Source organism: Dermochelys coriacea, chromosome 10, assembly GCF_009764565.3.
Source record: "Dermochelys coriacea isolate rDerCor1 chromosome 10, rDerCor1.pri.v4, whole genome shotgun sequence".
Taxonomy (NCBI): domain Eukaryota; kingdom Metazoa; phylum Chordata; order Testudines; family Dermochelyidae; genus Dermochelys; species Dermochelys coriacea.
The window spans coordinates 85,145,808-85,169,239 of record NC_050077.1 but is presented as its reverse complement, the minus strand read 5'-3'; the positions used below and the strand labels follow the sequence as shown (position 1 = coordinate 85,169,239).

General features: G+C 45.6%; 1 long non-coding RNA gene across 1 annotated transcript in view; it reads right to left on the bottom strand.

Moving 5' to 3' along the window:
- The window catches only part of LOC122456144, a 61,841-nt gene that overhangs the window by 26,358 nt on the left and 12,051 nt on the right, over window positions 1–23,432 (bottom strand). The gene's annotated exons all lie outside the window — the stretch shown is intronic.

Genomic DNA, 23,432 nt, shown 5'->3' with positions numbered 1-23,432 from the left:
GAATAGTACCGAATGATTGGAGAATTGCTAATATAGTTCCTATTTTTAAGAAAGGAAAAAAAAGTGATCCGGGTAACTACAGGCCAGTTATCAGAGTAGCAGCCGTGTTAGTCTGTATTCGCAAAAAGAAAAGGAGTACTTGTGGCACCTTAGAGACTAACAAATTTATTAGAGCATAAGCTTTCGTGAGCTACAGCTCACTTCATCGGATGCATTTGGTGGAAAAAGCAGAGGAGAGATTTATATACACACACACACACAGAGAACATGAAACAATGGGTTTATCATACACACTGTAAGGAGAGTGATCACTTAAGATAAGCCATCACCAGCAGCAGGGGGGGGAAAGGAGGAAAACCTTTCATGGTGACAGGCAAGGTAGGCTAATTCCAGCAGTTAACAAGAATATCAGAGGAACAGTGGGGGGTGGGGTGGGAGGGAGAAATACCATGGGGAAATAGTTTTACTTTGTGTAATGACTCATCCATTCTCAGTCTCTATTCAAGCCTAAGTTAATTGTATCCAGTTTGCAAATTAATTCCAATTCAGCAGTCTCTCCTTGGAGTCTGTTTTTGAAGCTTTTTTGTTGAAGGATAGCCACTCTTAGGTCTGTGATCGAGTGACCAGAGAGATTGAAGTGTTCTCCAACTGGTTTTTGAATGTTATAATTCTTGACGTCTGATTTGTGTCCATTCATTCTTTTACGTAGAGAGTGTCCAGTTTGGCCAATGTACATGGCAGAGGGGCATTGCTGGCACATGATGGCATATATCACATTGGTAGATGCGCAGGTGAACGAGCCTCTGATAGTGTGGCTGATGTGATTAGGCCCTATGATGGTATCCCCTGAATAGATATGTGGACAGAGTTGGCAACGGGCTTTGTTGCAAGGATAGGTTCCTGGGTTAGTGGTTCTGTTGTGTGGTGTGTGGTTGCTGGTGAGTATTTGCTTCAGATTGGGGGGCTGTCTGTAAGCAAGGACTGGTCTGTCTCCCAAGATCTGTGAGAGTGATGGGTCGTCCTTCAGGATAGGTTGTAGATCCTTGATGATGCATTGGAGAGGTTTTAGTTGGGGGCTGAAGGTGATGGCTAGTGGCGTTCTGTTGTTTTCTTTGTTGGGCCTGTCCTGTAGTAGGTGACTTCTGGGTACTCTTCTGGCTCTGTCAATCTGTTTCTTCACTTCAGCAGGTGGGTATTGTAGTTGTAGGAATGCATGATAGAGATCTTGTAGGTGTTTGTCTCTGTCTGAGGGGTTGGAGCAAATGCGGTTATATCGTAGCGCTTGGCTGTAGACAATGGATCGAGTGGTATGATCTGGATGAAAGCTAGAGGCATGTAGGTAGGAATAGCGGTCAGTAGGTTTCTGATATAGGGTGGTGTTTATGTGACCATCGCTTATTAGCACCGTAGTGTCCAGGAAGTGGATCTCTTGTGTGGACTGGTCCAGGCTGAGGTTGATGGTGGGATGGAAATTGTTGAAATCATGGTGGAATTCCTCAAGAGCCAGTTAGTTTGACATCTGTAGTATGCAAGGTCCTGGAAAAAATTTTGAAGGAGAAATTAGTTAAGGACATTGAAGTCAATGGTAAATGGGACAAAATACAACATGGTTTTACAAAAGGTAGATCGTGCCAAACCAACCTAATCTCCTTTTTTGAAAAAGTAACAGATTTTTTAGATAAAGGAAATGCAGTGGATCTAATTTACCTAGATTTCAGTAAGGCATTTGATACCATGCCACATGGGGAATTATTAGTTAATTGGAGAAGATGGGGATCAATATGAACATCAAAAGGTGGATAAGGAATTGGTTAAAGGGGAGACTGCAACGGGTCCTACTGAAAGGCGAACTGTCAGGTTGGAGGGAGGTTACCAGTGGAGTTCCTCAGGGATCGGTTTTGGGACCAATCTTATTTAATCTTTTTATTACTGACCTTGGCACAAAAAGTGGGAATGTGCTAATAAAGTTTGCAGATGATACAAAGCTGGGAGGTATTGCCAATTCGGAGAAGGATCGGGATATTATACAGGAGGATCTGGATTACCTTGTAAACTGGAGTAATAGTAATAGGATGAAATTTAATAGTGAGAAGTGTAAGGTTATGCATTTAGGGATTAATAACAAGAATTTTAGCTATAAGTTGGGGACGCATCAATTAGAAGTAACGGAAGAGGAGAAGGACCTTGGAGTATTGGTTGATCATAGGATGACTATGAGCTGCCAATGTGATATGGCTGTGAAAAAAGCTAATGCGGTTTTGGGATGCATCAGGAGAGGCATTTCCAGTAGGGATAAGGAGGTTTTAGTACCGTTATACAAGGCACTGGTGAGACCTCACCTAGAATACTGTGTGCAGTTCTGGTCTCCCATGTTTAAAAAGGATGAATTCAAACTGGAGCAGGTACAGAGAAGGGCTACTAGGATGATCCGAGGAATGGAAAAACTTGTCTTATGAAAGGAGACTTAAAGAGCTTGGCTTGTTTAGCCTAACTAAAAGAAGGTTGAGGGGAGATATGATTGCTCTCTATAAATATATCAGAGGGATAAATACTGGAGAGGGAGAGGAATTATTTAAGCTCAGCACCAATGTGGACACAAGAACAAATGGGTATAAACTGGCCACCAGGAAGTTTAGACTTGAAATCAGACGAAGGTTTTTAACCATCAGAGGAGTGAAGTTTTGGAATAGCCTTCCAAGGGAAGCAGTGGGGGCAAAAGATCTATCTGGTTTTAAGATTCTACTTGATAAGTTTATGGAGGAGATGGTATGATGGGATAATGGGATTTTGGTAAGTAATTGATCTTTAAATATTCAGGGTAAATAGGCCAAATCCCCTGAGATGGGATATTAGATGGATGGGATCTGAGTTACTATAGAAAATTCTTTCCTGGGTATCTGGCTGGTGAATCTTGTCCATATGCTCAGGGTTTAGCTGATCGCCATATTTGGGGTCGGGAAGGAATTTTCCTCCAGGGCAGATTGGAGAGGCCCTGGAGGTTTTTCGCCTTCCTCTGTAGCATGGGGCATGGTTGACTTGAAGGAGGCTTCTCTGCTCCTTGAAGTCTTTGAACCATGATTTAAGGACTTCAATAGCTCAGACATGGGTGAGGTTTTTCATAGGAGTGGGTGGGTGAGATTCTGTGGCCTGCGCTGTGCAGGAGGTCGGACTAGATGATCAGAATGGTCCCTTCTGACCTTAGTATCTATGAATCTATGAATCTAAGTGTAAACTCAATACATGGTTGAGGTATTTTAATGTTACCCAAGGAATTATTATTGTATTTGGCATTGCTAACCTCTTTTGTCCCCATCAGACTTCCAGTCTAGGGCTTACTTATCTTTGCCATGGGTGAAAAGTGAAAAGCTAATGAGAACTGCACTACTTTAAAATACTTGCAGAGGAGTTCTTCAGTCCATGTGTTTACATGGAATATGCTGACATGGCATGCTGTGATAGGCACAGGTGAAGTCAAGATGTGGACTCTCTTTTTACTCCTGAATTTGCAAAGCAAACTAAAATCAGTATGTTAAAAATCCATGGAAGAATTTAGCAAAGGAATTAACTTTCAGGGAAAATTCACCGCAAGTTCAAGGTGAAAAGTACTAAGCCACAGAGATTGCTGGAAAGAATGGAAAATGCCAGTTTAAATAGATTGAAGCAATGTACACATTTGAATAGAGAATGTAACAGTGCTGGGATTCTTAGGTATGGTTAGAGAAGGATAAGGAAATTAGAGTACTGTACAGGTATTTGGAAATGATACATACAGCAAGGGAGAAGACAGAACGTTGATTTGATATGTAAAATCTTTGAATGGCTATCACTCTCGTTGACAACTGCAAGTAGCACTAATTTCATTCGCAAATCTAAGCTGAGGAGCCCTGCTACAAGTTCTGGTTTATTCTTTGCTTGGACAGTAGTTTTCGTTTGATCACAGTTAAATAAATTATGCTGCCATCTGAGGGATGCCAGTTGTATTGCATTTTCAGTGTGATTGCTCGTGAGTAAATTACTAAAAGATCTGACTTTTGATACTAAAAGTATTTATGCCTTATTGTTGGTAGGTTTCAAAAATATCTAACGCTGTTGTTAGTCTGATTCTCGGTGTTAGGCGTCGTTTACACAATACTGTTCTTTCTCTAACATTGATGTGCTCCTGCTTCTAAAGACTTGGGACATGAGTAAACAGATTACAGGTTACTTGATAAATGCCTCCATTGTTTTACATATCAGACATGCAAATTGTGCATCGTTCACCTTAATGCCAGGCCTGCATTACTATCACCACCCTCCCCAGTACCTTTCGGAAACTTTATCAGGTACTGTTTGTATTTCATGGCTCTGGTCCCAAGCTGGTATTAGGGACTGAATCGCTGGTGTGGACTGTATATTTTTGATAACTGATTCTGAAAATTGTATTTATTGATGTCACGGAAATCAGCCAGAACTGCTGACAGCACCAGTTCTTTTCTCACATAAGCAAGAAGACAAAGCACTTTCTCCAGTGCCCAACCCAAGAGACTTAGCTGGCTGCTGGGGAGCTCTGTGGAAATCTCATTCCCAGGATATGGCATCAGTGGAGCTGTTCCCAGGCCACTGGTCAAGCCTAACGAATGAAGCAGCCTATACAGTCCCACGTACCCCACTGCACTGAGGAAAACCCTGGGGAATTCATCTACACATTGTATCCTTTTGCCACACCAGGTTCCTCTCCACCCATGGAGAATGGAGCAGGATATGCCCCACACCAGTGCAGGATCATCAGTTATAGTACGTTTTAAAGTCTATTTTTAGAAGTCTCTAGGAATAGGGCATCTGCTGCTCACCCTGAAAGGTTCTGCCTCCGATCCCAATGGCACAGAACTACAGAGCTTAGCCGTCTAGATGCTAAAACAGTGAAACTGTGTGTTCTGCTTTGAGGCAGGTGCCAGAGCTCCCTGGTTTACTTTGGAGCAGGTTGTACGAGGGCTGTGGCTTAGATTTTCACTGGAACCCATCGTTTGGGGTGGTTTCTTATTCTTCCCACCAACACAAGGTCATCACTCATCTGCAACCCAGTCTCAGCCAGGCCCTGGGAAAGTGCAAATGCACTGAATCAGGTGGGTCTGATTTTAAGCCAAATATAGCCATTCTATCCAATAGAGACATAGGAGTTGCCCATTTGGATGGGTCCCAAGGTCCATCTCGCCTAGGGTCTGGTCTCTGACTGTGGCAGCACCCAAGAATCCCACAAGAGCAGATAGGGATAATCTGCTCCCACATGAGGTCTCAGCCTGGCGTCTGATAGATAGAGTCTGGCTGAAGCCCTGAAGCAGGAGGCTGAATATCCCTTGTTCCCATGAGCTATTAGAACTCTGGATGTTCTTGTTACCCACATGAATGTTCAGTCCCTCCTTGGTTCTTGTTAAGTTCTTGGCCTCAAGGACTTCCTAAGGCAGTGACAGGGCATTGTCCCACTTCTGTCTTTCCTAGCCACAAACACTGGGAGACCTTTGTCTGGTCAAACACCTGGTGCAATTTGTTTACACTGTTCTCCCCAGCAGCCTTATAAACTTTGTGCAGCTCTATATTTACCCCCCACCCCGGGCACTCAGCCCTGGGAGGGGTGGAACAGAAGGTAGCTTCCCCCTGAGAGATCTCTCCCGGCTCCGACTCTCACGGGTCGGGTCAACATCAACATCAAAGCATTTCCTTCCTCTGCCTTTTGTACTTACTGGGCTAATGGGTAAATTAGCCTTGTAGCTCTCTCCAGCCCATCCCCCAGAGATCAGTTAGGCCCAGCGTTACCCTCCAGGTTTGCTCCTGGGTGATTTAATTGGTGAGCAGAGTGTCCGGACAGCTGCTGTTGTCCGCACCCTGTCATACATGGTGAGTTCCACCGTCGCATTACAGGCTGAGTGAAAAAGTGTTTCCTTTCACTGGTTGTGAATTTCCCACTTTTAGTGTCTCTGAGTGTTCCCTTGTGTTCTACGACAGGAAAATGGACTGTCCTGATCTCTGTTCTCTACACCAGTCACTATTATACAGATTTCTATTGCATCCCCTCTTAGTAGTTTCCTCTCTAGAGCAACAATCCAGTCTCTTCAATCTCTCTTTATAGTAGAGTTTCCCCAGGCCCTTGCTCATTCTCATCACCCTTCTCTGAACCCCTAGTTCTGCTAGATCCATGTGGAAGTTCTAGTTTCATGTAGTTGATACTAAACCCAGAAGAAGTGTATCCAGGGATGCAGTGCCCACATCCATGTTGGCGATACACCCATCAAACTGTGTCCACAACAGACTGAGGCAGTTTGCTCAGTTTCAGAACCTCCTTTATCACACAGATGATGCCGGGAGATCATTAGAACCAGGTTCACTCTGAAATGGTGCAGCCTGCCATTGTCACTGAGTAAAGACAGGTTTCAGAGTAGCAGCCGTGTTAGTCTGTATTCGCAAAAAGAAAAGGAGTACTTGTGGCACCTTAGAGACTAACAAATTTATTAGAGCATAAGCTTTCGTGAGCTGTAGCTCACGAAAGCTTATGCTCTAATAAATTTGTTAGTCTCTAAGGTGCCACAAGTACTCCTTTTCTTTTTGAGTAAAGACAGTCCACTTAAGCCAGTGTTACTCTAAAAATGAAGCCCCTTAGCCCTAATCTGTTTTTAAGTGGGAGCAGCATCGAGGATTTTGAAGTAGCTTATTGTTCTTGCTGACTATATGTTTTATGTTTCAGGTAACTCCTAAATTAGCTGCTTTCCTCAGGAAATTGCACAATGAAATGGCAAAGCCACTCATAGAATACTGGCATACAGAGCTCATAAAATTCCTATCACAGACACAGTTCCTTCTCCTTCAGCTGAATTTCTAAATCCATCCCAAAACCAAACTGCTCCATAACAATTGACACCTGATCTGTTATTTGGATTCAACAATGATACCTGCTCTGACAACTTGCTAACAAGCTTCTATGACAACAATCAACATTCTGAAGTAAGTGGCTTTGACAGCGCCTTTGCTAAATTAGCAAATGTAAATGTAATGCAAAATGTTATTCTGAATTTATGGTAGTCGTCTTGTGGCAAAGGCGGACTAAATATATTATCACCATTGCAAAATGCAATATGTATTTCCATGATATTTGGTACTCTGCAATAAACTGTATCCCTCATAATGGCCCAAATACAATCTTCAGTTAAACTTCTCCAAGGAGGTCTCTACAGACTCCCATTTGCGGGATGTTCCTTCTGGTGCTACTGGGCTCCATGAATCTTCTCATTAAGCAGTGCCATTGAGAGTATTCGCTCTCAGTATTGAATGCTGAGAGGTGAGGTTATAACAGGTTATGCTGCACCCAGCTGCCTCTGTCCCTACCATGCTTGGTGGGAATGTTAAGATCCATAGTGCTGTGCATGGAGAACATATGCTGGGGTCAGAGCAAGGGTCCATCTAACCCGATATCCTGTCATCAGACAGTGGCTCGTGCCAGATGCTTCAGAGGAAATGATCAGAACAGGACAGTTATCGAGTGATCCATCCGCTGTTGTCCAGTCCCAGCTTCTGGTAGTCAGAGGTTTAGGGACATCCAGAGGATGGGGTTGCATCCCTGACCATCTTGGCTAAGAGCTATTGATGGACCTATTCTCCAGGAACTTTGTAATTCCTTTTTTCAACTCTTTTACTGTTTTGGCCTTCACAACATCCCCTGGCAATGAGTTCCACAGATTGACTGACACTGCGTTGTGTTAAGAAATACTTCCTTTTGTTAGTTTTAAACCTGCTGCCTGTTAATTTCTTTCGGTGACTGCTGATTCTTGTGTTATGTGAAGGGGTAAATAATACTTATTAATTTTCTCCACACCAGTCATGATTTTCTAGACCTCGATCAGATCCCCCCTTAGCCGTCTCTTTTCCAAGCTGAAAAGTCCCAATCTTATTAATCTCCCTCATACGGAAGCTGTTCCATCCCATTAGTAATTTTTATTGCCCTTCTCTGTAGCTTTTCCAATTCCAATATATCTTTTTTGAGATGGGGGCAACCAGAACTGTACGCAGTATTCAAGATGTGGGCGTACCATGGATTTATATAGAGGCAACATGATATTTTCTGTCTTATTATCGATCCCTTTCTTAATGGTTCCCAACATTCTGTTTGTTTTTTTGACTGCACTGCACATTGAGTGGATGTTTTCAGAGAACGCTCCACACTGACTCCAAGATCTCTTTCTTGAGTGGTAACAGCTAATTTAGACCCCATCATTTCTTATGTATAGCTGGTATTATGGTTTCCAGAGTTCATGACTTTGCATTTATCAACATTGCATTTCATCTGCCATTTTGTTGCCTGTCACCCAGTTTTGTGGTCAACCATGCTAGGCATTCACACCTTATCATGCCCCATTAATGTGTTTAAACCTGAATGGACCATAATTACAGGCAGTCTTTGTGGTTTCCTCCCCTGAGGCCTGACTCTAATTAGATCAGCAGTTGCATAGTTGAGTACAGAGCATTGTTTGACAGTGCTAGAAATGGCTAAGCAGCTCATTGACCTGGTGTTGGCAGCCAATTTCAATGTGGTCCCATCAGGTGGAAACACTAGCACTTGGAAAGCTGTCAGTGAATCTTTCTGCCACACCAGCTGACCCCGCTGCACATCACAAGAAAGTCTTTAAAGATGTTTTGCTGCTCACCTGGGGCTTGTCTACACACAAAATCTGACGGAATGGTTCCCTGTGTGGACGCTCTTATTACGGAATAGTTACTGTGCTTTAAATTCATGCCCTATCTTATGTGAGAATAGCTAGAGCTTTATCTTATAGCTCGAAAGCTCATCTTCTCTGCTTTGCATAAGGGGAGAAGGTTCTACCGAAGCAGGCTTTCTATTTTGGAATGGCTCCCTTCTTCTAAAACTTACACCATGTTGTTCATCCCCAATCCAGTATGTCAGCTTCAGGTGATCAGGGACAGTTTGCCAGCAGGCAGCCTGGAGGGAGGCAGGCTACTCCTCCGGTTATCAAAAATGACAGCAATTAGCTGAGCAGTCACACAATAAGGCCCCCAGAATCTAGGCTGGGGAAGGTCAAGCCTAAAGGACGTTTCTTTGCTTGCATGTGTGTCTTTTTGGATCCTAGATGTTCTTGATACTTGTGATTAGTTACTATTGTTGATTGGATAAGCTGATATTCTGGCTAAGTAAGTGGAGTCACTTTACTTTCTAGACCCTGTTTTATGTTGCTTTGTTGACATTTCTCCATAGCAGACCTTGGGTGACCCATCCTGGAGATCTAAATATTGTACTCCTGGCCTTAATGGATCCCACACTGCATCATGTTGACTGGTAGTCCAATGGGGGAACCCAACTCATAGAGGAGATTAGGGACATGAGGCCCCAGAACTACAAGTCCATGAGGTACAGCAGAGGTATTTCCATTTTTTTTCAGATGTAATTTTTCACATTTTTAATGTTCTTTTTTATGAAGAGTCAAAATTTTCTACAGAAAGATTATGAAAAATTTCATTTAATCAAAAACCTGATTTTTCCATAGAAAAACAGTTTTGTCAGAAAACTTTTGCCCAACACTCGACCCTTTCTCTTTTTTTAAAAAAGTGTTTTAATTTACTGAGGTGCAGAAACACACAGATCACAGTTAGATTTCCCTGGCTCTGAAACATTCCTACTTTTCCTCTTCACCACACGTACACACCAAGACCAACTGAATGAATCATGTTTGGCATCAAGCAGGTTTTGAAACTAAGAAAATGAAGACACTGACACGCTGATGACAAGAAATCTGTTCTATTTACTTGTACAACCAGTAATGCCAGTCGCCGCTTTTCCTTTCCAGCATCATTTCAAAGGCATGCTCATCCATTTACTGTAGTCAACTGGAACAAAGAGACCAAACCCAACATTTGACACATCTTAGACTGCTTGGAAGGATTTTTTTTATATGCAGCAAAACCCAGCAAGCTTGACATTTGAAACTCACTTATTTCACTGCAAGGCAAAATCTTATGCCTTTATACAGGATTTTTCCTGCTGTTTCTCAGTCCAAGAATGCCTGCTTACTGTAGCTTCAGATTGTTATGAACTGACCGGCATGAAAACAATCTATGCAGTAAGAATAACACTGGCACGGAGACTGCCGAAATCTGGATTGTCCAGGTGGGTCAGCCTTAGAGGACAACTCCTGTACCACCCACACACTGGCTTTGTTACTCCCATATAGTCATAAGCAAGGAAGAGATGAACAGCAGTTCTCATCCTGACCACCTAAGCCACAGGAAATATAAGAGTTAAAAAGACTGTTTGATGTTTAGGTTTTTTAAATTAATTCATGTATTAAATAATAATGGCTGAAGTGCTGCAGCATGCATTAATGTAAAACATTTACCCTGCAGGGATGAAAAAAATTATATTTTAAACTTTCATGGACTCAGGACTGCTCCAGATACTTGAAATCTCTAATCCATCACTTGAGTAATTTTCATCTTCCTTTCTTAGATCCTGATTGTGTTGAGTAGACTTACATTGTTTCTTTAAGGCACCTGAACTTGATTTTTTTCTGCATTTCCCTTGATTTGTTGGAGGAAGGAGTTCAGGGAGAAATGAATTTATTGATGTTCAAGGTTCTGTTTTGAATGCATGGAAGTCAACGTCCCCTTTAGCTCATTCTTCCTATAGCTGTTATCCCATTGCTGCTGTTGCACCATGTAGGGGGGCGGTCACCCCGCTCTGGTTAGAAAGGGATTAAAAGCAGCCAGGGGAGGCTGGTTGGGTAAACAGCCACAGGTGTGGTTGCACCCAATTAGGCCACAGCTGACCCTGGTAAAAGGGCAGGCTGAGGGAGTGAGAGACTCTTGCTCTAGCTGAGGGGCAGAGAGGACCAGGCTGCCTGGGAGAGCAAGCAGGGTACCTGGGGCAGAGCAGAGCTGAGGAGCTCTGGCCTGGTGAGTCCCCAGGCTGAGGCCTTACTAAAGGCCAGGGGAGGTACTAGGGCTGCAGGGAGGCAGCTGGGGCTGGAAAGGCAGCAAGTCCAAACCCCCTGGCTGATTATGAGTGTCCATTGCAGACTGCAGTTTGCCCCTGAGGGAAGGGGCTAGATAAGGACTGGCAGTGGGTCACTGAGGCGAGGTGGGCTTAGGGGATTGGGTTCCCTGGGGAAGGGAGACCCAGAGTGTGGGCAGCACAAGGTAAGGGGCACCGGGATCCGGGAGGGACACAGGGCTGGAAGTGCTATAAGTGATGGAGGTCAGGAGGAATCAGGCACTGGTAGGAAGACTCTGGCCAGCAGGAGGCGCTCCGAGGCTGGAACTGAGCTAGTTCCCAGATGACCAGCTGGAGGCGCCGCAGCGGTGAGTGCCCACCGTGCTACACACCAATAAACACTTATCTGAGCCAAAAGAGAAGGCAATGGTGGAAAGTCATCTACCAGTACTCTATTTTCCACAGTGCTATTCTGTCTGTGTCTCACTGTGTTGCATCCATTCTTTGGATCTTGTTCTATTTGGCCTCTGATGAAGCCATTGCTTGTCCCCATTAAATACCTCCTTTATTCTTTCACATTTCTGATTCTGGGACCTTGCGGGGACATGCCCTCGGGATTCAGAGCTGCATAATACAGAAGTTGGATATTTTCAGTGTTGTGGCCTGATGGCTCATGAACCAACTGTGGTTCATCTCTTTCTTTTGTGGATGTGATGAAACCGCTATGGCAAAGGTACACAAAGTGGTACCGCTGTAAATAGCCAATGGTCAAGTCATGGTTTTCGGTAATTCCAGGAAGTGGGGCACACGGGGTTTGAATTAGTGTTGCACAGAGGTCCCTGTGGTACAGAGGGTAACACGCTATGTGCAGGAGCAGCTGGGGTGGGAGAGTCAGTCCCATGGAGCGTGCAAGACCCCACACAGCCCTGCACTAGTCCCTGGAGCGCATCCAGTTCAGAACTCTTCTTTTGCTTCCAAGGCTCTGGGCAGCTCTGTCCCGGCCCGCAGCCCCTTGCAGCTGGTCACACACCACGCCCTTGTTCTGTCTCCTCGTGCGTCCATTCCTGCTTCTGCCCAGGCCCTTACTTCCTCCCGTCTCCTGAGCTCCCAAACCTTCTCTTCTGGTGCCCCCGTCCAAGCATGTCCTCTCCTCACCTGTTTGCTAGGATACCTCCCACCCCTCCTCTTCCCTGCTCCTCAGACCCCTTCTTTCCATTCTTCCTTCCCCCAGCAGTGACTCCCTGTGAGTTATTTAGAGAGATGACTCGCTCTCTGAGCATGTGTGTTGTGTCCAACACACCACCCAGTACCGCACTCGTACATTCCTCCATCCTCCGCTGGTCCTTCCTCTCTTTGCTGGCTGTGTCCAATCGACATTATACACTCCTGGGCAGGCCCATGGCCACATTCTCTCTCCATGCACCTGGCACACCTCTGGCCCAGGCACAAATGGCAAATAGCAAAAACAATGGGGACACACCCATGATACCCAATATCGACAAACCCTGGGAGCTGCCAGGGAGCTGGAAAGCCCAGACCATGTCCCTCCATCTTTTCCACATTCTTTCCTGCCTTGCTGTGTTTCCTTCCTGTCTTCCCTTCCCCCCCCCCCTTGCACGAGGATACAGTTCATGTAAAAGAGACAAAGCCCCACCCCAAACCCTATCTAAACAAAAAGGAATTTTGGGACTTCCATGTGACCTGCATGCTGCTTGCTCTGCTTGTACCACAGACCCCTGTGTCTCTCGTCTGTGCTGTGTAGTCTCTTCAGGACACGGGTGGGTTTGTACAGCCCCTAACACAGTGGTGCCCTGCTCTTGATTGGGGCCCTACCATAACACAAATAACAGCAATGCTATCTTTTCTGTGCTCCTCTAAACTATCGATGCTTTCTCAAATCTTCAAAGGAGCATGGGGCTCAAGGGACTCATCGTAGGAGGTATGGATATCACAGTGAATGATTTATGTGCTATTTTGAAAACAGAGTTGAAGCCCCTAGAGCCAAGCTGTCTTTTCTTTCTAAGCATTATCCCAGAACTGCATGTTTGCTCCAACGCTGGAGCATGTGGAATGATTTTTATAGCTGTAGCTAGGATAGAGGTTGCCAAAATAGTCCTTCAGCTTTAGTCAGCTATTTGCCAAGCAGGCTTCTCGCTGTCGTGGGCTGGAAGATCGTGTTGTAGCTCTGGGTCACTCCGCACCGACATTGTCAACACTTCCTTGCTGCCCTGCTTGAAATGCTGGCTGTTCCCAGAGCCTGCAGAAATCTTCCCTTCCTGGGGGCAGCTTGGCTAGTATTTATTAGTATGTGATCTCAAGTTGCTAGCCAAGATGCAAAATGCAATGGGAAGCCCCTGCCAGGTCCTCTCCTCAGTAATGATCTTTGTGAGATGTTCCAGGTTAATGAATCAGTGTGGACAGAGAACCAGGGACCAGGTGCCTAAGAAAGGAGTATGACATTTGGACTGGCATTCAGCATTACAAGACCTGGGGCTATTCCTAGTGGTTGTCTGAGACCAGCTCAGAGGCATAGACACAGGGTTAAGGGCTTGATTTTTGGAGGTGTTTGGGTGTCTCGCTGCACCTTTAGGAGTCTAAAATATCTTTACAAATCTGGTCTAACTCCCTAGGGAAGGGCTCCTTCTCTATTGCCAGGGGATAACTAGCACAAAATGGGCAAGCAAAAGTTTCAGAGACTTACAAGTGGAACAGGGGAAAGCCAAACTAATGATCACTGAAGGCTAATTAATGTCAATTAGTGCTTGGCCACCAGGTGCACTGAGCTATATCAAAGGAGAGCTCAAGAAAGTAGTGTGGGAGTATTGCATAGTGCTAGTAAGAGCCAGGGTGGGCTGGCTGGACATTAGACCAAGCTATATGCTTTTCTGGTTTGTGCTAGTGTAAGGGACTGCGGAAGACTTTGTTACAGCCTAGCTAGGGAACTTTCGCTTTCTCGAGCCGAGAGGTTACTGTGGGACATAGATAGCTGCTTTGTTATTGTAGGAGATAGTTCTTGAAGGACACAGCTGCTGTTTTATTGCAGGATATAGATAGTTCTTGAAGGACATAGCTTCTTTGCATGGCCCTTCGCCAGGTAGTAGAAAGCCCCCCTTTAAGAAGCACCTAACTTTATATTCATGAGCTGTTTTTGTGTAATGCTTATTAACGCTGACTGTCTGCCCCTCTGTCAGACTCCGTCCTAGGCAAAGCTCTGGTGTGCTGGGTTCCCCGCCTCCGTGACTGCGACGCTTGGAGTCCCCATTGCGGGTGGGTCACTAACCTTCAGTAAAGCCAATAACTCACAGCTGTGTGTAAGCCTCGTTCTTCTCAGAGTACTTCTGCCAGGCCTGTGGTGCTTCGAGCACCTTGGCCCAGAACAGCTAGGCATGCTTTTCCCTTCACGCAGCTCCTTACCCATTGCGCCCTGTGGCAACCACCTGAGCAAAGGGGTGGCAATTCCTGTGTGCAAGCTCTATTTTTCATGCTTTTCAGACTTATATTTAAAGTGAGTCAAAGAGGCTGGAAACCCCCCTTGAAGCCATTTCAACTTCCTCTGTCCTGGCTGGCCTGACAAATTACAGCACAGCTTACAAAACGATGAAATTAACACTCTACGAAGTCAGTGCATTAATTAGATGGATTAAAAACTGGCTAACTGATAGATCTCAAAACTAATTGGATGATGATTCCCCGTTTACAATTAGGGTGTGTCTGCTGAGGTCCCGCAGGGAGCTGTTCTTGGTCCAGTGCGATCCAATGTCTTTATCGATGATCTAGAAGGAAATGGAAAATCGCTGCCGGTAAAGTTTGCAGATGACACAAAAATTGGTGGTTTGCTAAATAGCAATAAGGTCAAGTCAATTCTATAGAGCAATCTGGATCTCCTGTGAGCTGGGCACATTGGAACAAAACACATTTGGATACACTGAAATGCAAGGTCAGAATCCATCAGGGGACAAAGAATGTAGGTCACACATATACGATAAGGAATGCACTTTGGAAAGCAGTGATGTAGAATAGGACTTGGGGATCCTCATGAATAACCAAGTGAATATAAGCTCTGAGTGACGCAATGGCAGAGAGCTAATGCAGTTCTTGGATGTAAAAACAGAGGGATATCAGGTAGGAGTAGGGAGGTCGCATTAGCTCTGTCTGTGCATCAGTGAGATCATTACTAGATACGGTGTCTAGCTCTGGTGTCCACACTTCTAGTAAAAGGAAATTGATAAATTAGAGAAGGATCAGAAAAGAGCTACAAGAATTATTTGAGGTCTGGAAAACTTGTCTTACAGTGAGAAGCTAAGTAAACTCAATCTATTCAGTTTAACATCGAGGTTAAGAGGCAACTTGATCACAGTCTGAGAGTATCTACATGGGGAACAGAAATTTGATACTAGAGGGCTCTTCAGGCTGGCAGACAAAACTATAACAAAATCCTATGGTTGAAAGCTGAAGCTAGATAAATTCAGACTACAAATTAGGTGCAGATTTTTAACGGTGTGGTATTAACCACTGGAACAATGATGTCAGAAGGGAATGGACTCAATGCCATCTGAAGTTTTTAAATCAAAATCTCATGTCCATCTTAAAGATCTGCTCTAGCTCAAGCGAAAAGTATGGGCTTGATGCAGGATTCCCTGGCAGACCGTCTCTGGGCTGTGTTCAGCAGGGGCTCAGGTCAGAGGATGCTCACTTCTAGCCTTGGAATCTAGCACTTAGTGAATTGATTGAAGCACTAGGAGCTGCTCAGTCACTCAGGGCAGTGAGCACATACACACCTGAGAAACAAAGTAGCCTCAATTCTCTCCCCAGTGCAGGTACGAATTGAGGTGCTGGGTAGCTGTGGGTGAACCTCAAAAGGCTGGGTGCGGAGAGACACCCCTGAGTTCCCTAGATTTGTTCATCACTGCTGGGGAGCTTTTCAGGAGGCGGGTGTTTGCAGCAGGGCCTTTTAAAGTGCCAGTGAATCTCTTTTTCATATCTCCCATTGAAACCAATAGCCCTGTTCTCAAGTGCTGCAGTCGCCTGAGCATTTCTAGTGTTACCCTCACAGGCAGTAAGTGGCTGCTCTCCTGGTACCTACCACTTCTGGGAGCCCTGTCTCTCCTGGATCAATGTAAAGCAATGAAGTCAGTGAAGTCTGCTGGCTGAGAGGAGACCCCAGCCCTGGGTGTGCACACAATGGTCTGGATTGTCCAGTGGCAGGCGGACTGAGAGCAGCCCGTAAGAGCTCTCCTCATGCTGGGAAGCTTGCTGCCGGGTAGAGCTGGTGGAGGCTGCAGAGCTGTCTCCTGGGCCAGCTGCTTTCCTGCCCCATGGCAGGAAGGGAGGAATGAGGCATGTCAGAAGTGTGCTAGGCAGGGTGCATGGCGGCCAGGGTTCCTGGGGCTCCTTACCACAGCAGCGTTAAATCTGAGCTCTCATTTTGGCCAGGGTTCTACGGCTTATGCTCCAGGACCTTGGATGCAAGTAAGAATACGGCATAGTGTATTTGTCCAGCCTACCATGCGCTGGAGACCAGCAGGGAGTCTATTCAGGACTCTAGCTTTAGAAGTTGCATTTTGTTATTACCAATAAACATAGACAGGAAACTCAGCTTTCAGGCCCAACGTGCCCATCACCCTACGGGCATCGCCAGAAATCAATAACAACATCCCTTTACCCTGGGCGTTACGGCTGTGCACCCCAGGGAGAAGGGCTCCTCAGATTCATTGGTCTGATCTCTGAAATGAACATCAGGAAGAAAGTGAAACATCTCTCTATTATTTGCACTTACTACAGTTCCTAACTAGGTCATGTCATGTATGCAGCAGCCATGGTCAAAGTCCAGTAACAATCTGAGTGAGCAAACTGATGTGAAGGGCATGATGGGTGAAATGCTGGTGCTGCGTGCTGGCGTAATCGTCCTCAAAGACAGAAATACGGATGGACTGGGAAATACCAATCAAAAGTGCTTGTACTAGAAAGCCACTGGCTTAAAATAAGTAATTGACATTGTGACAAAGTTCCTCTTCTACCTTGGTGGGTCCTGCGCTTATTGGTGGATTTTCTCGCCTCAGAGGTTCCCGGCAGCCCTCAGTTTGGCCACTTTTGTGGCTCAAATCTGCCATTCACTCAGCCTCATCACTGGGGAAAGGAAGAAGAACAATCCCCGCAGTCTCTTCTGATCCACCTAGTGGATTGGGGAACAGGCCAGAGACCTTCCCCTCTGGTGGAACCCACAGTCCAGTTCAACTCCTCCGGTGTCAAGGAGGGAGTTGGGGGGATGGAGGAACCTGGGCCCGCCCTCTACTCCGGGTTCCAGCCCAGGGCCCTGTGGATTGCAGCTGTCTACAGTGGCTCCTGTAACAGCTGTGTGACAGCTACAACTCCCTGGACTACTTCCCCATGGCCTCCTCCCAACACCTTCTTTATCCTCACCATAGGACCTTCCTCCTGATGTCTGATAATGCTGGTACTTCTCAGTTCTCCAGCAGTCCGCGTTCTCACTCTCAGCTCCTAGCGCCTTTTGCTCCCAGCTCCTCACACATGCACCACAAACTGAAGTGAGCTCCTTTTTAAACCCAGGTGCCCTGATTAGCCTGCCTTAATTGATTCTAGCAGCTTCTTGATTGGCTGCAGGTGTTCTAATCAGCCTGTCTACCTTAATTATTTCCAGAAAGTTTGTGATTGTTCTGTAACCTTCCCTGTTACCTTACCCAGGAAAAAAGGGACCTACTTAACCTGGGGCTAATATATCTGCCTTCTATCACTCTCCTGTAACCATCTGGCCCGACCCTGTCATAACATTAACCTACTAGCAAGATAGCAGGGACAGTGGGGGCATTACTTCAGGGACAACTCGCAGGAGAGGTAACTGCATGACAGCAAAGTGGCTTTAAAATGTTGATATCAATACAGAGCTGATAATTAACATAACTTGCGGGGGGGTGCGGAATATTAGGTAAGGAAGATGCTTCTCTTTCATGCATTGAAACAAAATATATGTGTCCTAGAAGCAGGGGAACTGTGAGTGAGATCTGAAATGAACCAAATTAAGAGAAAAATTCAAGTCCCAAAGCAGGACCAGTAGAGGGGACATAGGATTCCTCATTAGACCTTATGAAAGAAAGAGTGAGCCCCATCTTTCTTCAACTTCACACCTAGGTGGTGGTTTCTTTGGGGCATCCTCCCTCTGAGGAAGAAGCAATGAAGGGGGATGTTTTTCTTCACGTAACTGAAGAGAGAGAATTTGGTACCCCGGATCCAAGAAGTGGGAGTTACGGTGGCAGGTTTTTCCCAGACTTTTCCACCCTCTTCCTGTTTTATGCCAAACCCTTTCCCAACCATTTTTTCTGGAGACGAAGCACCTAATATGCATGTGCTGAAAACGAAGCCCTTAAGCACCCGGGTAAATCCCACTGAAGTCACTGAGATTATGCATGTGCTTAAATTCTTTGTTGAACTGGGATGGACTTGAGCACGTCTGTTTGGCTGAGTTGGGGTCTAATATAGCCCCGCTTAGTGTAGTCAATGAAGGCTGCCTTCGTCCATGTAGGAAATGGCAGTGCTCAGATTCATACTTACTCCCTCTGTCGGCATGTAGCTTTTTCAAGAGTGCACATTGTGTCTCCTGCATTTGATCTTTCAAATTCGTCAATGAGGGAGAGGAAAACTTGCAGTGAAAGGTCTTTCGCATCCCCTGAAATAGCATCACTCCTCCCTCCCTTTGTGGCAGACTTCTGAACAAAATCCCCATTATTACAGAAAAGTCACTTGTAAGATACAGAAGCTGCACATAATATCCAAAAACTCACCCTCAGTAAGGCTTTCTTGTCTCAGGTGATGCTAAGAGCCAAATGCCAGTTCATTGTTACCTCCAAATGTAACTTTGGAGCCACACATAACTTGGTAAGAAGCAGTGGCTTTACTCCCGTCTATTTGTGGATAAAGTGTCATTAAGAGTTTTGGATCTCACAGTGCTAACCAGGGATCCGACTTGAATCAGCCGGTTTCAAGAAGAGAAATTGATTTCTACTCATAATGCGCCATGAAGCACAATATTTTCAAGCTTCTTAGCAGATGGATCAGGCCCGCTCAGTGGATCTCAAACTCATCAGCTCCCTGACAGCTCAGAAAACAAAACAACGGTTTGAGTCTCTTGGTGGGAGAGGGGCATTTCTAATCCAACTAGCTACATTCCATGGTCTGGTGATTTAAAACACCCAGCACAGTATTTGATTCGTGGTATAAGAAGGGCCCCACTCTTACTCCTATCTTGCCGCGTGGAGTAGTCTCATTTTAGTGCTCACATAAGGAGCAACACAAAGGAAGCCATTTGTCGTGCACAGCAACAAGTGTTATTGGTCCTATAAAATCTGCTAACTATGCTACATCCTCTTGAGTGCCATCTGTTTGGCCCTTCTCTATTAACTCACCAGTGACGCGTACAGCCATAAAACACTCTCATAATGCCATTGATTTTGGCTGAGCTGCACGTGCAAAGGGAGGCAGAGAAACCATCTTCGGGCCCAGTCAGGCAGAGCAGATCCGTGGGGTCAGGGTCTGTAAGAGTTAACGTGCCCGGTTTCTGTTACGCTGCCAGGCTGGAGTTGGGGGTGGGAAGGTTCCAGGTGTAAGGAGAGAGGCCTGAGGAGCATTGAGCATAACTGTAAAATGTGTTTCCAAAGCCTCCTTCATTTAAAAAAATCTCTTTCCTGAGCCCCATGTGAAGTGCTGCACAGACGTGACCCTTCCTCAGGAACGGGCTGCTAGTGGAAATGGACAGGCGTAGTACCCCCTTCTGGCACTGGCAACCCGGGTTGTCAACTTGTGTTCCTAGCCCCACTGACCCGGAAAGGGAGGGAGAAGTTGCCAAGGTCAGGGAAGGATTCAGGTTCCCTTCATGACGACAATAAGGTACGAGCCCAGCCACTGGGACAACATGCAATTCAAACTTCTGCCTGACCCATTAACCCTAGTTCTGTTAACGACCACTCCAGACTGAGGAGGAGTGGGGCCACAGAAGGGGACAGAGTGTGGCATGCCCAGCGGAGAACTGGTTTTGCTTTGTGTTTTGGGGTTCGTTCAAACTTGAAACTCTCAGAGTGAAACAAGGGCGTGACGGGAACCCACTCAGAGGAGGTTTTCACTAACACCAGTGGGGCTTCCACAGCTCCAGTTTCTAGCCTAGTTTCCAGACAAAGGTGTTTGGCTGGCAAAGTGTTACTTCCTAGGGGCTCCCCTTCGGTTCAGCTCAAGTGTTTAGCTAAGGCTGGTTTTTATTTCTATCCAAACTCATTCTCCCATCACACATGGGGATGAAATGGGGACACCCCGGTAGCCAGTTCAGCTGGCTTTCTGGAACCTTTGCAAGGGGCTGCCGGCGCAAAGCAACTAGAACGGGGCCAGAATCAGAATCCGCATCAGAACTGTGTTTCAAGGCAACAAAATCCACCCTCTGCTGTGCGCTCTGGCCGAGAAATTCTGTTCGATAGAGTTGCCAAAGAAATGTCATGTGAGTGTGTTGCTATCCAGTGCAATAGGATTTAGTAGAAAATTCCTTCTTTTCAGATGAAATTGATTTTGTCTCCCCCCATAGTCCTGGTTTCAATAGACCAGCAGTTTGTTTAAAGTGCTTTCCTCATGACAGAAAATCCATGGGAAAGCAGCAGCGTGATTGACTATTCTGAAAGATTTTATCATCAGTTCTCACCCACGGCAAAAAGCAATTTATTTTTAGTGAGCTCTGGGAACTGAGCAGTAATATTTTAAAAAAAATCATTTTTTTTTTGTCACAGAGCCTATAGTTTTGTCACTAAGTTGTTGTTCTTTGCAGCCTATTTGTATTCCAGACAATACACTGCTGGGGATGATCCATGGATACAGGGCCTGGGTTTTAAAAGGTATAATTTTCTAATACTGTAACTTTAAACACAGTCAGGTAGTTAATGCAGAGCAAATGCCTCAGGCCCCAGCCCTGTAAACATTTACATCCATGGTTTAGCTTTACTCACACAAGGAGCCCCGCTGAAGTCAAGGAACAACAGGTGGGATGCCGGAGCAGGGAGATGAGAGTGTATTAATGAGGAGGAGGTGCAGGACAGACACGCGCACCCCCGTCAGAGGGTTATAGACACCAGGGATCACGTGGCCACATCTCGCAGGCAGGTGGAGCCAGCCAGCCAGAATCCTCTCTGCCCATCTCTCCTCTTTAGCTGAGCCATGAGCCAGCCGGTCCAGTTATCTGACTGTCAGGCTCTCAGGATTTTCCCACTGCTGGTTGAAGATTCTGGCTGTCTGCCTTTCCCGCCTCCCCACCAATTCCTCCTGGTATGTTCAAAGTGACCGCGGTCTCTCAAACCTGGTGCGGGTTCCTGTCAGCCTGCCCACACCTCTTGCTCCAAGGGCTCATTATTAATGCCCTGGGTGAAATACTCTTCATGACTTGCTGTAACCAGCTGTAACATAGGTCCCCATCCAAGGGGACTAAGCCATTCTACCTGCGCTCCTGGTCCCCACAGAGTCCAGATGGGCAGGTATACCCTCAAGGGAAAAATACAATAAAAACTAGAGACATTTTCCTGGGCACCTAAAGGCTGAAATTCAAGCAAGTGAAATTCATCTCTGGGTGTTTTAAAAACGTTTTCTTCATTTGGGGCTGTGATTCCGAATGCGAGGCTGCCACTGTGACTAGCTGCCAGCTTGGCTTCTTCCCCAGTGCTTGACTGCACTGCTGTAAAGAGAGAGAGATTTATAAAATATCCTCTCGGAGTGGAGAGGTAACCCTTTGCATCTCGTTAACAGATGGTGCCCAAGCAGTTGGCAGATGGACCTGGTGTGGTTTAATTGCGCTGCTAATATGTCCTTTCTAACTACGAATCACCACATTTACAAGCAAGCATGCTGGCCGGTACAGAAAGAATACAGCTGTGACATTCCATTCCATATTTCTTAGGAAAATATGCTTATGATATGAATATGACATAGCGGAGATGTACTTTATGCAAGATAGCTCATGGGAGGTATCACTGGAAAGGTTCTGATTTACTGAATGTGATTATCCAATTTGTATGCCTGTATCATTTCTGTATCTGAAGTTAGGAATATTAACTATGTATCTGTATTTAAAATGTGTTACTTTGGGTGTCACCCCCAACTAGCCCTTCAGGTACAACAATGGAAAAGCCAGGCAGGGCTAATAGGCCATTAGTAGAGACAATGGACTGTGAAAGCGCTTAGCCTTCCTGTGGACGCTGGAGACAGCCTATGAGCAATGGCTGCCACAGTCCTGCAGAGACATGGGGCTGAGTCACCTGGGGCTGGATACCTCTCCTCCCCTTTTGGAATGCCAGTGGTTTTCCACTAGAAGACAAAGGGTTCCTGCCTTACACAAGAGCTATATAAGGCAGGAGAGTGACGACATCACGGTTCTCCTCTGTCTCCCCACTCGAAGAGACACAGAAAAAGACCTAGAAGCAAGAACTGAACAGGACGGGAGAGGGGTTGAACCCAAGCTGGAAGGGCATCTAGCTTGTGAGTCTAGGGAGACCAGTGTAGCTGCCTTTCAAGACTTTCTGTAATCTGCCTGCAACAATATCTAGGGTGAGAAATACTCTTTGTTACCAATGTCTTTAGTGAAACTAGCTTCATTTGCGTGTTTGGTTTCATTTGCTCAGTAATCTGGTTTGTTCTGTTTAATTCCCCTTTTACCACTTACCATCTGCCTTTTGTAGTTAATAAAGTTTGTTTTGTTTATAATGTAACCCAGTTTCTGTCATTTCTAACTGGGGGGTGGGGTGTGAGAAGTTGTGCATACCTTCCTCCACACTGAGGGAGGAGGTGAATTTCATAATATACCTTTGGGTCTGCACTCCAAGAGTGGGGGACACCTGAGTGCTGGAGCAAGTCCCTTAAGCTGAGTCTTCCCAGAGCTGATCTGCAGCTGGGTATGGCCCTGCCTGTGTATGTGTATGTGTTAGAGGAGGTTTTAATAGCCTGCCTCAGCAAGACAGGTAAAAGGGGGCCCATCCTGGCAGAACAGATAGACTCAGTGGTATCTCGGGTGGCTTCCTAAGGGGAATAACCCATCACAATGGCCACTGCAGCATGCTGCAGCTAGAGGAAACCTAGATTTTAAAATTGTACCTTCCCATCCATTAATTCAGTGCAGGAAACCAAAAAAGATCGCAGGTGTTTATTCAGGCTATACAGCCAGCCTCAGGTTTACCTGATACCATGTTATGTAGAAAATTTATGGCAAGGGATAATAGGTTGTTTCCATGTACTTATGGAACTAACTTCTTACTTCATCTTTGGCCCAAAGACCTGGAATAGCAGTAGTGTTACCAAAAGAGTACTTCAGAATTAAATACTTGATCTCACACTTTTTTAATATTTCAAAAGAATCTATTTTAGGGAGGTAAAATTTTCCTAGAGCCTGTTTTCAGTGAGCAGGGTATTAAGAGAGAAATCTGTGCAATGAGTT